Source organism: Hordeum vulgare, chromosome 7H (genome assembly GCF_904849725.1).
Source record: "Hordeum vulgare subsp. vulgare chromosome 7H, MorexV3_pseudomolecules_assembly, whole genome shotgun sequence".
NCBI lineage: Eukaryota > Viridiplantae > Streptophyta > Magnoliopsida > Poales > Poaceae > Hordeum > Hordeum vulgare.
In genome coordinates this window covers 463,293,841-463,302,357 of record NC_058524.1, presented here as the reverse complement: position 1 = coordinate 463,302,357, position 8,517 = coordinate 463,293,841, and positions in this window count along the sequence as shown.

The window sequence follows — 8,517 nt, the reverse complement described above, 5'->3', positions numbered from 1 at the left end:
TCCCCTATACTTGTGGGTCATCAAGAATCTTTTCTCGCGCCATTGTCGGGGAGTAAAGCGCCTCTAGTAAGTGGATATTGGTAAAGAAATATTTTTGCTAAGTGCTGAAATTTACTCTTACTTGTTGCTATGGACGGTGACCCTTTGAGTGGCTTGTTCAGGGCATCTCCGCCTCGAAGGGAAGTGGAAAATGTTGCTCCTCAACCTACTGAACCTACTGAGAATATTTATTATGATATTCCTTCTGGTTTGTTAGAGAAACTGCTAGCTAGTCCTTATGATGGTACAACTCATCCTGATTATCTTTTAATATTTGTCGATGAAGTTTGTGCACCCTTTAAGCTTTCAGGTTTGGCTAGAGACAATGTTAAGAAAAAAGTTTTCCCTTTATCTTTGGAGGGAAAAGCATTGACATGGTACATGCTATTGGATGATATTGGATCGTGGGACTGGAATCGCTTGAGGCTGGAATTTCATCAAAAATTTTATCCTATGCATCTAGTTCATCGTGATTGAAATTTTATTTATAATTGCTGTCCTCGTGAATAAGAAATTATCGCTCAAGCTTGGGGGATGCTTAAATCTATGATGCACACCTTCCCCAACCATGAATTATCAAGAAAAATGATTATACAAAACTTTTATCCTCGACTTTCTCAAGATGATCAAGTACTACTCGATTCTTCTTCTACTAGTTCCTTTATGAATAGGACTATTGAATTCAAATGGTATCTTCTAGAAAGAATCAAATGCAACTCTGAAGATTGGCAAGTCTACAAAGGTAAAGAGTCAGGTATAAGGCTTAAGTTTGATTGTGTTAAATCTTTTGTGGAAACTAATAACTTTCATGAGTTCAGCAATAAGTATGGCCTTGACTCTGAGATAGTAGCTTCTTTCTGTGATTCTTTTGATAGTTATGTTGATCTCCCTAAGGAGAAGTGGCTTAAATATCATTCACCCAGTCAGAAACAATTAGAGGAACCTGTTCATATTAAGAAGGAAGAAATAATTGTTAGCCATGTCAGCCCAATCGTTCCTACTGCTTACATTGAGAAACCACCTTTCCCTGTTAGAATTAAGGAACATGCTCAGGTTACTGTTGGAAATATGCCCTAGAGACAATAATAAATTGGTTATTATTATATTTCCTTGTTCATGATAATCGTTTATTATCCATGCTATAATTGTATTGATTGGAAACTCAAATACATGTGTGGATACATAGACAACACACTGTCCCTAGTGAGCCTCTAGTTGACTAGCCTGTTGATCAAGGATGGATAAGTTTTCCTAGCCATAGACAGGTGTTGTAACTTGATGAGAGGATCAAATCATTAGGAGAATGATGTGATGGACAAGACCCAAACTATAAACATAGCATATGATCGTGTCATTTTCTTGCTATTGTTTTCTGCATGTCAAGTATTCATTCCTATGACCATGAGATCATGTAACTCACTCACACCGGAGGAAAGCCTTGTGTGTATCAAACGCCGCAACGTTACTGGATGACTATAAAGGTCCTCTACAGGCATCTCTGAAGGTGTCCATTGAGTTAGCATGGATCAAGACTGGGATTTGTCACTCCGTGTGACGGAGAGGTATCTCGGGGCCCACTCGGTAATACAACATCACATACAAGCCTTGCAAGCAATGTGACTAAAGAGTTAGTCACGGGATCTTGTATTACGGAACGAGTAAAGAGACTTGCCGGTAACAAGATTGAAATAGGTATGGAGATACAGACGATCGAATCTCAGGCAAGTAACATACCGAAGGACAAAGGGAATAGTATACGGGATTATATGAATCCTTGACATAGAGGTTCAACCGATAAGATCTTCGTAGAATATGTAGGATCCAATATGGACATCCAAGTCCCGTTATTGGATATTGACGAGAGAGTGTCTCGGGTCATGTCTGCATAGTTCTCGAACCCGCAGGGTCTGCACACTTAAGGTTCGGTGACGTTTCGGTATAGTTGAGTTATAGGTGTTGGTGACCAAAGTTTTGTTCGGAGTACCGGATGAGATCTCGGACATCACAGGAGTTTCAGAATGGTCCAAAAACGAAGATTGATATATAGGAAGTTGGTATTTGGATTCCAGAAGGATTTCGGGCATTACCGACAGTGTACCAGGAGTGACGAATGGGTACCGGGGGTCCACCAGGTGAGCCCACCACTCCCCAAGAGGGCCACGTGGACTTGATGGTGGCGCAACAGCCCTTGATGGGATGACTATTCAAGCAAAGAAAGCTGATGAGGTAAAAAGTGGAAAACCCAAAAGAGGTGGACAACTTGGGGAGGAGTCCTAATCCAAGTAGGATTGGAGGAGGACTCCTCCTCTCCTATTCGGCCGAGCCCAAGGGAGGTTCCCTTGGTTCTCAAGGATAGCCCCTCCTTCCTCCTATATATACTAGAGATTTAAGGGTTTTTGAGACACAATTTCAGCCACGTGCTACCCTCTCCTCTAGTTTGTAGTTCTTCCTCTAGATCGGATTCCTGCGGTGCTTAGGCGAAGCCCTGCAGGAATAGATCACCACCATCACCGGCGTGCCGTCACGCTGCCGGAGAACTTATCTACTTCCTCGTCTCTCTTGCTGGATCAAGAAGGTGGAGATCATCATCGAGCTGTACGTGTGCTGAATGCGGAGGTGCCGTCCGTTTGGTGCTAGATCCGGACGGATCGTGGGAAGGCTGCCATTTGGATCGCCAAGACGTTCCACTACATCAACCGCGTTTCTTAACGCTTCCCGCTTAGCGATCTACAAGGGTATGTAGATCCAATCTCCCTCTCGTAGATGATCATCACCATGATAGGTCTTCGTGTGCGTAGGAATTTTTTTGTTTCCCATGCAACGTTCCCCAACAGTTACAACTTTGGTTAATAAGAGCTACATTAGAACACCTACACCTTCTGAAAAAATAACTGTTGAGCCTAATGTTGCTATGTTTAAAGATATTCTAGTTGATAATATTGATGGTCAGGTTATGTACTTCTCTGATGAAGCTGCTAGAATTGCAAAACCTGTGAGAAACAAACATGATGAGCTAGATAAAAATAAACCAGTTGTTGGCATGCCTATTGTTTCAGTTCAAATTGGAGATCATTGTTATCATGGCTTGTGTGACTTGGCTGCTAGTGTTAGTGCCATACCTATTTCCCTCTATGATGAAATCAAGAATGACATAGCACCCTGTGAACTTGAATATATTTATCTTACTATTAAACTTGCAAATAGAGACACTATTGCATCGCTTGGGATTGTTAGAGATGTTGAAGTCTTGTGTGGAAAAATTAGGTACCCAACTGATTTCCTAGTACTTGGTTCAGAACAAGATAATTTTTGTCCCATTTTATTTGGTAGGCCTTTCTTGAGTACTGTTAATGCTGAAATTAATTGTTTAACTAAAAAGGCTAAAGTAAAATTTGGCGATGTATCTCATGAATTTAATTTCTCCAAGTTTAGTAAGCAACCTCATGATAAGTAATTACCTAGTAAGGATGAAATAATTGGTCGTGCCTCTATTCCCGGACCTCCTACCGATCCACTAGAACAATATTTGCTAGACCATGAAAATGTATACATATGAATGAAAGAAACGAGATAGATGATATATTTCTTAGACAAACACCTATTCTTAAAAACAACTTACCAGTTGATATTTTAGGGGATCCCCCTCCACCCAAGGGAGATCCCGTGTTTGAGCTAAAAACTTTACCTGACACCTTGAAATATGTTTATTTTGATGAGAAGAAGATATATCCTATTATTATCAGTGCTAACCTTTCAGATCATGAAGAAATGAAATTACTTAAAACTCTAAAGAGACACATGGCTGCTATTGGATATACTCTTGATGATCTTAAGGGTATAAGTCCCACACTATGTCATCACAAGATTAATATGGAGCCAGATGCTAAGCCTGTCATTGATCATCCACGCCACTTAAATCCCAAAATGAAAGAAGTGGTGAGAACTGAAATACTAAAGCTTCTAGAGGCATGTATAATCTATCCTACTGCTGATAGTAAATGGGTAAGTCCCGTTCATTGTGTTCCTTAGAAAGGAGGTATAACTGTTGTTCCTAATGATAAGAATGAACTTATTTTGCAAAGAATTGTAACTGGTTATACGATGGTGATAGATTTTAGGAAGTTAAATATAGCTACTAGGAATGATCAATACCCCTTGCCTTTTATTGATCAAATGTTGGAAAGATTATCTAAGCACACACATTTTTTGTTTTCTTGATGGATATTCCGATTTTTCTCAAATACCTGTGTCTAAGGATGACCAAGAGAAAACTACTTTCACATGCCCTTTTGGAACTTATGCTTATAGACGTTGCCTTTTGGTTTATGCGATGCACCTGCTACCTTTCAAAGATGTATGACTGCTATATTCTCTAACTTTTGTGAAAAGATTGTTGACGTTTTCATGGATGATTTTTTTGTTTACGGGACTTCCTTTGATGATTAATTAAGCAACCTTGATCGAGTTTTGCAGATATGTGAAGAAACTAATCTTGTCTTGAATTGGGAGAAGTCTAACTTTATGGTAAACGAAGTTATTGTACTTGGGCATAAAATTTTTGAGCGAGGTATTGAAGTAGACAAACCAAAGTTGATGCAATAGAGAAAATGCCTTGCCCAAAAGATATCAAAGGTATAAGAAGTTTCCTTGGTCATGCTGGTTTTTATAGACGCTACATTAAAGATTTCTCAAAAAATTCTAGGCCACTAACTAATCTTCTTCAAAAAGATATTCCGTTTGTTTTTTATGATGATTGTATGGAAGCCTTTGAAGTACTTAAGAAAGCCTTGATTACTGCACCTATTGTCCAACCACTTGATTGGAATTTACCGTTTGAAATTATGTGTGATGCTAGTGACTACGCTGTTGGTGTTGTTCTAGGGCAAAGAGTAGACAAGAAATTGAATGTTTTTTCATTATGCTAGTAAGACCTTAGACAATGCTCAACGAAATTATACCGCCACTGAGAAGGAATTTTTAGCAGTTGTGTTTGCTTGTGATAAATTTAGACCTTACATTGTTGACTCAAAAGTTACCATTCACACTGATCATGCTGCTATTAAATACCTAATGGAAAAGAAGGATGCTAAACCTAGACTTATTAGGTGGGTGCTCTTACTACATGAGTTTGACTTGCATATCGTTGATAGGAACGGGGCTGAAAACCCCGTAGCAGATAACTTGTCTAGAATGGAAAATGTTCTTGATGACCCACTGCCTATTGATGATAATTTTCCTGATGAACAACTTGTTGCTATAAATACTTCTCAAAGTACTCCTTGGTATGGTAATTATGCTAATTATATTGTCGCTAAATACATACCACCTAATTTCACATACCAACAAAAGAAAAATTCTTCTATGATTTACGACATTACTTCTCGGATGACCCACATCTTTATAAAGAAGGAGTAGATGGTACTATTAGACATTGTGTACCTGAGCATGAACAGGGACAAATCTTACGGAAATGTCACTCTGAGGATTATGGAGGGCTCCATGCTGATTACAAAACTGCACACAAGGTATTACAATCTCGTTTTTATTGGCCTACTCTTTTTAAAGATGCTTGTAAATATGTCTTTTCATGTGATGAATGTCAAAGAATTGGAAACATCGGTAGACGCCAGGAAATGCCTATGAATTATTCACTTGCTATTGAACCATTTGATGTTTGGGGATTTGATTATATGGGACCTTTTCCTTGCTCTAATGGGTACACACATGTTCTAGTTGTTGTTGATTACATTACTAAGTGGGTAGAAGCTATTCCTACTAGTAGTCCGATCATAACACTTCTATTAAAATGCTTAAGGATATTATCTTCCTGAGGTTTGGAGTCCCCAGATATTTAATGACTGATGGTGGTTCTCATTTTATTCATGGTGCTTTCCGTAAACTCTTAGTTAAATATGATGTTAACCATAGAATTGCATCACCCCATCACCCTCAATCTAGTGGTCAAGTTGAATTGAGTAATCAAGAAATAAAGTTAATTTTGCAAAAGACGGTTAATAGATCTAGAAAGAATTGGTCTAAGAAACTTGATGATGCTCTATGGGCTTATAGAACTGCCTACAAGAACCCTATGGAGATGTCCCCTTACAAAATGGTTTATGGGAAAGCTTGTCATTTACCTCTTGAGTTGGAACATAAAGCTTATTGGGCAATTAAAGAACCTAACTATGATTTTAAGCTTGCCGGTGAGAATAGGTTATTTGACATTAGTTCATTAGATGAATGGAGGATACAACCTTACGAAAATGCCAAGTTGTTTAAGGAAAAGGTTAAAAGATGGCATGGCAAAAGAATCCAAAAACGAGAATTCAATGTAGGAGACCTGGTGCTTTTTTACAATTCTCATTTTAGATTTTTTTTGCAGGTAAGCTTCTCTCCAAGTGGGAAGGCCCTTATGTGGTTGAAGAGGTCTATCGGTCAGGTGCTATAAAGATTAATAACTTCGAAGGAAAAATCCCGAAGGTGGTAAATGGTCAAATAATTAAGCACTATATCTCAGGTACACCCCTTAACGTTGAAACTAACATTATTAAAGTTATGACTCCGGAAGAACACATAAGGGAGACCCTCCGGAACGCTCCAGAATGCTGAAAAGGGGTAGGTGCGTGACACACTAAGTAAACTGGCTCAAAAAATCCAAAAAATAATTTCTGTTGTTTTTTGTATTTTAGTAAAATTACAAAAATAAAACGGAGTCAGGAGGATTCATGAGGGAGGCACAAGCCAACAGGGCGCAACCCAACCCTTGGCCGCGCCTGATGGCTTGTGGGGCCCCCATGTGCCCTCCGGACTCTGATTTATTCCAGAACGCGTATTCCGACCTAGAAAAATCAATATATATACCCCCGTATGTTTTGACCATCACATTGCGAGTTTCTCCTCTGTTCTTGTTTCGAGCTATTTTCTCACATATTTAGATCATCATGATTTCACCAAGGCCATCCAAGGACAAGTTATTTTAGAAGGTCACCAACCCCTACCTACCAGAGGTGATGAAGCACCCTCAAGCCATTGAGATGAGCGATGGGGAGCTTCACATCCGGGATGTTCAAGGCCCCAAGAAGGAGGGGATCGAGAAGGCCAGGCTTGCAGCGGTGGAGCACGAGATCTTCAAGTACCAAGAGATGGTTGAGCGTGGTCTGAGTGCTAACGAATCCATGATGATGGATTTCATCCGGGAGAACAAGCTGGACACAAAGAGCGTGGGTGAGGTTCTTTCCAAGCTCCAAGAACGGACTGACCGCCTCCAAGATCAAATCTATGAACTCCAACTCGAGAACTGTGAGTATGAATCTAGGTTTAATAGGATGAGCCTTGCTACTTCTCAAACAATAGCGCCAGAAATTGACACGTTGACGGAGATTGGGCTTGCGTTGGTTTTTCCCTTGAAGAGTAAAGGGTGATGTAGCACAGGAGCCTTAAGTATTTCCCTCAGTTTGAGAACCAAGGTATCGATCCAGAAGGAGGGTCTCGTCAAGTCCAGAGTACCTGCACAAACACAAACAAGTTTGCACCGAATGCTTCAAAGGGGTTGTCAATCCCTTCAAGATTGTTTGCAAAGTGAGATCTGAAGGCGGAAAGTGCAACGAAGTAAAAACTGTAAGGCTGAAAATATGGTGTGGAGTAGACCCTGGGGGCCATAGTGTTCACTAGAGGTTTCTCTCAAAATAGCAAGTATTACAGTGGGTGAACAAATTACTGTCGAGCAATTGATAGAACCGCGCAAAGTCATGATGATATCTAAGGCAATGATCTCGCATATAGGCATCACGTCCGAGACAAGTAGACCGATACTTTCTGCATCTACTACTATTACTCCACACATCAACCGCTATCCAGCATGCATCTAGTGTATTGAGTTCATGACGAACAGAGTAACGTTTTAAGCAAGATGACATGATGTAGAGGGATAATCTCAAACCAATGATGAAAACCCCATCTTTTTACCCTTGATGGCAACAACACGATACGTGCCTCGCTACCTCTTTTGTCACTGGGTGAGGTCACCGCACGGTATGAACCCAAAACCAAGCACTTCCCCCATGGCAAGAATCATAGATCTAGTTGGCCAGACAAAACCCAAAACTCGAAGAGAATTACAAGGATATGAAATCATGCATAAGAGAGATCAGAATAAACTCAAATAAGATTCATAGATAATCTGATCATAAATCCATCATTCATCGGATCTCGACAAACACATCGCAAAAGAAGATTACATCGGATAGATCTCCATGAAGATCATGGAGAACTTTGTATTGAAGATCCAAGAGAGAGAAGAAGCCATCTAGTTACTAGCTATGGACCCGTAGGTCTATGGTGAACTACTCACGCATCATCGGAGAGGTCATGGTGTTGATGGAGAAGCCTTCCGTGTCCGAATCCCCCCTCTGGTAGGGCACCAGGACGTGCCCTAGATGGGATCTTGCGGAGACAGAAGCTTGCGGCGGCGGAAAAGTG